We start from the raw sequence: 7,921 nt of genomic DNA on the forward strand, positions 1-7,921 counted from the left end.
GGTCCAGCCAGCACAGGGTAGCAGGAAGCTCTCCACACACTCACTGGACCTGGGCTAGGACTGTGTCTAGGGGTTCGGCTACAAATTCTTTCCATTTTGTTTTTATGTTTCCCACTTTGTTTCTCCTTTACTTTGGAAAAATAATTTGAGTGGGGGACAATCCTAGGATGGTAGGTTCTTACTTTCAATGCTTTAAATATTTCACTCCTTTTGCTTTTGTGATTGATGTAGAGAAGTCACATACAATCTTCTCTTCACTTCTTTATTGGTAACAGTTTTTTTTCTCTGATCTCTTTTGGGTGTTTTCTTTATTTTTGATTACTGTATTTTTAAAAGTGATATGCCTAAATGTAGATTTTTTTAATGTTTTGTGTTGTGTGAATTTCCTGAATCTGTGGTCTTGTGTCTAGCACTAACTGGAGGGAAATTCAATCTTTGTCTTTTCAAATATTTTTTCTCTCATTGTATTTCTCTCTCTCTCTCTCTCTCTCTCTCTCTCTCTCTCTCTCTCTGTCTCTCTCTCTGTCTCCCTCTCTCTCCTTGCTTTCTGCATTTTCCATTATGTATATGCTATAGCTTTTGAAGCTGTCTACACTTGAATGATTTCTGATGTTTTTCAACATTTTTCTCAGTTTTAGAGGTTTTTACTGGCCTAGCCTATCTTTAGAAATTCTTTCTTCAGACATATCCAGTTTCCTAATGAGTAAGTTTTTATTCCTGTTACTGTGCTTTTCATCCTTATTGTCTATTTATTTATTTATTTATTTACTTATTTGCCTTCAGATTTCCCTTCCCTGTTTGCACTGTTGTTTGTCTATATTTTTCTCATTAACACCCTTAGTGTTTTAGTAACAATAATAAGGAATATTTTGCCTACTCATTCCAACAGTCCCACTATGTCTAACTCTGATTCAGTTTCTTCAAACTGTGTATTTTGCTTTTACTATACTTATAATTTTCAGCCAAAAGCCAGATATCATGTAGTGAACCATAATCAGGGTCCAAGGACATAGCTAAGTGCTCTAAGCACCTGCTTAGGCAAGCACAAGGACCTGGGTTTGATCCCTGGCACATTCCCTGCCACCTGGGCACCCCGGGCACACCAGATTGGCCACCAAGACTGAGCATGGTGGCACATGCCTGCAATTCCAGGACTGGGCAGGCTGAAAACAGGATGATTACTATAACCCCCGAGCTGCATAGTGAGACCCTGTACCAAATACATAAAAGTAAATAAATAAATAATAAAAAGTAAAGAATTCTAATCAAGGTTCTTTTGGATCTGAGATCTATGCTCTAATTTTAATTTCCAGTGAGCTGTGACCTTTAGGTGTAAATATCACAAAATCTTCCACATAGGAATACATGGCTGGAGGAGGATTCAAGTTAAATGTTTGTCTTCTCCTATGAGGATGTTTAGAGCTGGCTAGAGTCATATATCTTTCTTTCTTAGGTCTATTAGACTCTAATAAATCTCTAAGCTCTGGTTATCTTATTTCTTCTGAGGGTAGATCTTTGGAAGGACAGCCAGCTCAGATGTGTTTCACCCCTCCCCGCAGTAGAAGCCTGAGGAGATGTGTCTCCTGTATCCCCTGGGAGAAGCTGGTGAGGCCCAGAGGTAAAACTCATAGTAGTGTGAGGGTCCCTGCAGCTGAAACCCATGGGGCTTTCAACTCTCAGAGCTGTCCACACTAGGTCAACAGCTGAAGTTAAAGTTTTCTTTCTCTGCCACCAGTTTCCCTTGGAATCCTCTGGGTCTTTCTGATAGTCTGTTGTGACTCTCTGAACTCCCTTGCCATTATCTCCAGATTTGAGGATGCTAATATTCTCTGTAACATCTTTTAGAGAAGATTAGACGAAGAGTCTAGGTTCTGTTATAGCTTTTGATTTTTATTGTTCAGGTTTTGATTTCTTAGTGAGATGGAATGGGGATTTTAAAGCTCTTTATGCTAGACCAGAAACCAGTAGTCCTGATTAAAGTCTTCTTGTCTATGTAAACTACTGACAATACTTAAATTATTGTGAAGATATTTTTAAATAGGGACCATGTGTATTGAATGGTTCCAGATGAAGTTTTTAAATATGGTAGGTACTCATAAATAAACTATCTTCTTATTCTTAGCTTTCTTGGTCATGTGAAGTTTCTTTGTTGCCTCACTGCTTATTAAAATCAACATCTAACATGTTCCAATCACACCAATGCCCCTACTTGATGGGATCAGCTAAAGATGGAAATTGATCATACATGGGAGGCAGAATGAGGCCTCATTGTCTAAACTATTCAAGCTACCTCAGTCTTGAGAAAAAAAATGCTGCCTGGACATTGTGGGCTATTAGTCTCTAAGCAACACTGTGTCTTGTAACTTTGCAAAAGTACAAATAAATGCCACTATTATCGTCCTGGAGATCTTTTCCTATCAGGTTGGCTCACCATCTGACCTTAGCTATTTCCTCTCATCTTTATTTTCTGAATCCTTTGGGCATTTTCTCTGGAAACTATGGAGAGGCCAGCAGACCCTACACCTGCTGATCCCTACACTGCCTTAGCCATGCAGAATATTTTTATCATTTGCCTGATATGGTGTATGCTGTAACTTATTGCTTTTCAAACTCTTACTTATTATTAAATACACATGAATTGTAAGTATTTGTTCTTTTGCAGTTGGACAAGAGGGGCAGCCACTGAGGTCAAAGACCATTTCCTGCTTACCTTTGTATACCCAATAAATTTACTGGAAACTTTTTTCATGCAGGTAGTTTATACATGCTCCAGAATGAGTATTCTTTGATATGGGATGCCATTGCTTAACAGGGCAGTAAAACACAAGTTAAGGCAAACTGTTTAAATATTTCAGGTGTTTTAAGTTTAATGGGTTACATGGAGCAGGCAGTTGTACTACAGTGTGCCAATTACAAGAATAGGCACATTGACAGCTGTCATGTGAATTCACAACATGAGCGCATTTATCCAAAAAGAGAGCTCTGCAAGGATTTCATGGGGAAATATGATTGTGGAGCCTCAATAAGTGTTAGTGGTTTAGCTGGAAAGTGAATTTACTAATTCCAGAAGTTTTTTCTTTCTTTCTGCATCTTAGGGCAAGGGCTACAGGGTGTTCACATCTCACTACTAGATCAGACTTGTAGTGATCCACCTGTTTACAGCCTTCCAGGAGCTGGATTACAGGTACACACCACCACATCCAGTCTCAATTGCCATCTCAGCATGCCCCGGGTGTGGGGCCAGCACCACAGGCCCAGGGATCAAACTGCTGGCCCCTGCACCTGCTTGCAGGCACTTTGGCCAGCCCAGTTCCAGAAGTCTTTTGCTGAATTATTTTAGGGTCTTCACATAGAGGATCAAGTCATGGGTGACTAATGATAATGCGACTTCTTCCTTGCTGTGTGTCTCTTTTAGGAAATCACAAGCTTCTGACACCACTGTTAGATCATCTGTTCACTGACTCCTTCGGAAGGTGGTGTCTTTAATATCAAAAGTGTGACCTCCTAGGAATCTGCATTCCCAATTTGGTATCCAGATGGGGTAGGTAACACTTTTTTTTTTCTTTAAAAGATATTAGCAAAATAAACATGAAGTTCTCTGGAATGCCTGTGACTGGTGATTACATTTACTTCAGTGAGACCTCTTGCATATTCACACTCATAATCTGAACATTCTCACCTCTTTGTGATTGTGGTGATGATCATTTCATTTGCTAAATGTAATCCCAGCTCCTGCGAGGCTGTAAACAGATGGATTACTACAAATCCGATCTAGTAGTGAGATCCTGAACACCCTGTAGACCTCCTAAAATGCAGAAAACAAACAAAGAAACAAACAAAAAAATAAAAAATCTTCTAGAATTAATAAATTCACTGATACAGTAGGATATAACATCAACACACAAAAATAAGTATTTTTGTATGCCAAAAATGAATTCATCAAGAAAAAAATTTAGGAAAATAATACTGTTTCCAATAGCCTCAAGAAAAATTAAATATTCAGTAATTAACCTAATCAAGAAAGTGGAAGATATCTACAAAGAAAACTGCACTACTCCAAAAAAATGAAATAGAATAAAATGTCAGAAGTTAGGAAAATATGCCTGTTCCTGGACAGACAGAACCAGTATTGTCAACATGACCGACCATACCTCCAAAACTAATATATAGATTTAATGCAATCCTAGTCAAAATACTAATAGCATTTTTCACAGAAAAATAATCCTGAAGTGGATAGGGAACCCGAAGAGAGCAATATTGAGTAGCAATAGCAAAGCAGGAGGCATCCCAATCCTAGACGTAAGGACCTCAAGGCAGGGAGGAAGTGAGGTGGTGCTCTGGACAGTGATGGAGACAATACTTTTATTCAACTCAATATTTACCCATTTGATGCTAAGTTTCAAATTCAAAGTGAGAAGAATACCTGGAAATGTCATGATTTAGTTAACTGTTGGCCACTGAAAAAGAATAGGAACTTAAGGAAAGAAAGCAAATTCACAACAAAACAGAGAATGAATTTTTTGTCTTTCTACAAATATTTTATTTCACTGTCCAATTCCTACTTGCTAACATCTGTAGCTAAATTATTGTTTAATATTCAAAGTCCTTTCTCATGTAATCAACATGTTTTCAGTCTGTGGCTTGGTTAGAAAAATAGTGATCTGTGAATATTATAATCAGAATTCATTGTATCGTTTTAACCCAACAGGGGCCAAATGAGATAGGATGGAATGAGTGTTTTTTAGTATAAATAAACAGCTTTAGAAATTTTGTGACTTTTGATTCCAGGTCAGCAAATATTCTGTTGCTTTTTACTGCCTATGAAGGTAATTACCCTAGGAAAATTTTCAAGGCTTGGCTCATGGATCTCCCAGAGTTAGAATTAATTGAAATATTTATTAAAATGTAGATCTTGGACTCATCCCTGTTCAAATGAATCAAAGGACATAGGAACAAAACCCTTGAAACCATTTTCCAAGGTTATTAATCACTACAGTGTAAATAGGACTATAGACCATATTGTTTCTCAGCTAATGTATTTTCCTAAAATATGACCTTATTGTTGAGAAGTAAATACAGTATAAAAGGGAATAAATCCTGTTTTGATATTTGCTAGTTAAGAATGCATTTATAAACCTTCTCATTTTATCCAAACACACACTCTATAGTGTAGATGTTAAATGTATACATCATGTCACACTATCATAGACTCAGACACAGATAAATGCAAATTTCTTTTGAAGAATTTCCAGATAGATTTTTCAGAAAAGTGCCCTTGGGTGCCCTGCTCAGCAGCACTGACACTCAGAGCTCATTTCCTTGGCTTTTGTTTTAAGGCACTTAGAAGCTGGAATCATGGTCTAAGTAGGTGGTTCTGGGATTAGTCCCTGGCATTATTCAAATGATGCTGGATTTCAGGCACACAGAATTCAAGAGTTATAGAGTCATGGAGGCTTCCAACCAGAGGTAAGTCTGAAGACTAGGAATTAGGTGGAATAGTCAGTCTCTGCAAGCAGCCCAGTCTCTGAAACAGGGCAATGGGTGAAGTTTTAGCTGCAATAGAGACCTCAAGCAGCTGTAAATGCCAGGAGTTTTTATCACCTACCAAGGGAAGCTCAAAGAAATCACCAAAATCTCCTAGATGAGGGAGGCTACCTGGGCAGGAACTAGCAAACCCATAGGGGTGAAGACATCTGAAGTCCTTAGGAAACATAGCTTTTATAGTATATTCTGGATAGTTAATGAAGAGAGTGAAGATTTAATGCTTGTTTTGTTGGAATTTGGTCTTGCTTTAGGTCAATTCTTTCTTTTTTTCTTTCTTTTTTGTTTCTTCCTATCTATCATTATTTTTTTATTTTTTATTTTTTTATATTTTAGTACAGAGTCTGCATAGTCTCACTACACAGATCAGACTTGTAGTGATCCTCCTGCTTTCAGCCTCCCAAATGCTGGGATTAGGGGTGAGCACCACCATGTCCAGTCTCAATTACTGTCTCATCATGCCTCAGGAGCAGGACTGGCATGGCATGCCAGGGATCAAACCCCAGTCACTGCGCCTGCCTAAGCAGGCACTTTAGTCTGCTGAGCTATCTGGACATCCCAGAACAATTCTTTCCTAACAATCCCTATGACACTATTTTGGAGGAGGAATGTTCATCTTGTGGCTCACCATTGTTTATTAGAAATATCTGACTTTCTCTTTGATTTTTATAGTGTCTCACAATTGATTTTGCCTTAGGTCTCAGAGTAGACTTTAGAATTGGACTTTTGATCTATGCTGGGACAATTTATTCTTTGGAGAATCTGCAGAGGGTTTAACGCATTTTTGCATTAAAAGGTGGACCTGAGTCTTTGAAAGCCAAGTGCAAAATGCTATTTGGATCTGAATTGGTCCCCAAAGTCCAGTGTTCAAACTTTGATCTCCAATTCATGTTTCTCAGACGTCATGGCACCTTTTGGAAGTGAGGTCCGGTTTGATATCTTTAGGTGACTGAAGGTGTGGCTTTGAAGCTGACTATGGATTCATGGTTCTTCCATCTTGCTTTTCTTCTACTTAGCCATGAAGTGATTGGTATGCTCTACCATGGCACCATCATGAGAGGTTAAAGCAACAAGTTTGCTTGTCATATATTGAAACGTCTAAAATTGTGAGATGAAACAAATTTTTTCATTCTATAAATTTATTACCTCAGCTGTTTTTTTGCCAAGCTAGAAAATTGACTAACATAGAAAGGTTAAAGGAAATTTCTAGATATAAACTTTATATGCTGTGGTTGACTTGTTCATATTCTAAAATATGATAGCTAGTAAATTTGAAATATGTAGAGGGAAGTGCTGAGGATACAGAATGTGGCAAGGACTTCTGTACTTGTTAAGTAGTTAGGATTCTTATTAATTTTTCTTAACCCCTTCTCTCTTTAGTTTTAGCCACTTAAACTATCCTCTACCTGGCAATCAGTTGCTTTATAAATATTTAGAGCTTCTATGAACCACTACTATTTATTCAGCTATGTGAGTCAGTGGTTGACTTGAATTCTGTTTTATTTGTATTTACGGAAGTTTCTTCATTTGCAAGTTTAGAAAATTCTAAATATCTTAAGAAAATAAAAGAAAGATTAGTACAATCCATGGAAATGCCTGCATGTTTATTTAAAAAATAAGGTACTATCGCAGACCTACTTAAAGCAGAGTATGCTACTGAGATTTGAGAGGGACTGGGATTTAATGTGAATACTATAAGGAATGAAGTCTTTCATAAGTTCTCTAATTGTTAACATATAGGGGTTGTTTATTTTTTTAATTTTCTTTACATGCCATCTTTATTTCAATCTGTAAACTATACCTAATTCTGTAAATTCATGGATATCCCACAGATTCTGATTCTCTTAGTAAACCCTTACTTTTAGATATAAGCAGGGATTTCTACAGTGAATTTCTTGGAGGGAAACACTGATAAGTCCATCTTGAATCATATCAATTTTTCTATCTGTTCAGTTATATCAGCAAAAATATCACCTAAGCATACCAAGGGCCAATTTTTAAAAATTGAAAAAAAAATTAAAGCCACAGGTCCATTCTGGGATGTCAAATACAAAGGCATTTGAGTTGTTATTTTGTTTACTAGAGAAAAAGATACAATACCAAATATATAAATATTGACAAATTTGGCATACAGTGGCCACCAACAGAGTCAGATGAGGAAAAGTACAAAGAGTTTACCTGCTCACAGGAGACTACAGAATTCACTTGAAGGTCTTGATCTCATAGCAGTGTCCTCTGTGAAAGCAATGGGTCTGTAATGTAAGCCTGATGAGTCTGCACCAGAAACCAGGAGGTGGCATCCAAGGTGAAGGCACACACTAGAGCTCTTTCAAAGAAACAGAAGCAGATATGTCCTTCATTTCCCCTTTATGCCATCCAG

This window comes from Octodon degus, unplaced genomic scaffold (genome assembly GCF_000260255.1).
Source record: "Octodon degus isolate 3935 unplaced genomic scaffold, OctDeg1.0 scaffold00133, whole genome shotgun sequence".
Classification (NCBI taxonomy): Eukaryota; Metazoa; Chordata; class Mammalia; order Rodentia; family Octodontidae; genus Octodon; species Octodon degus.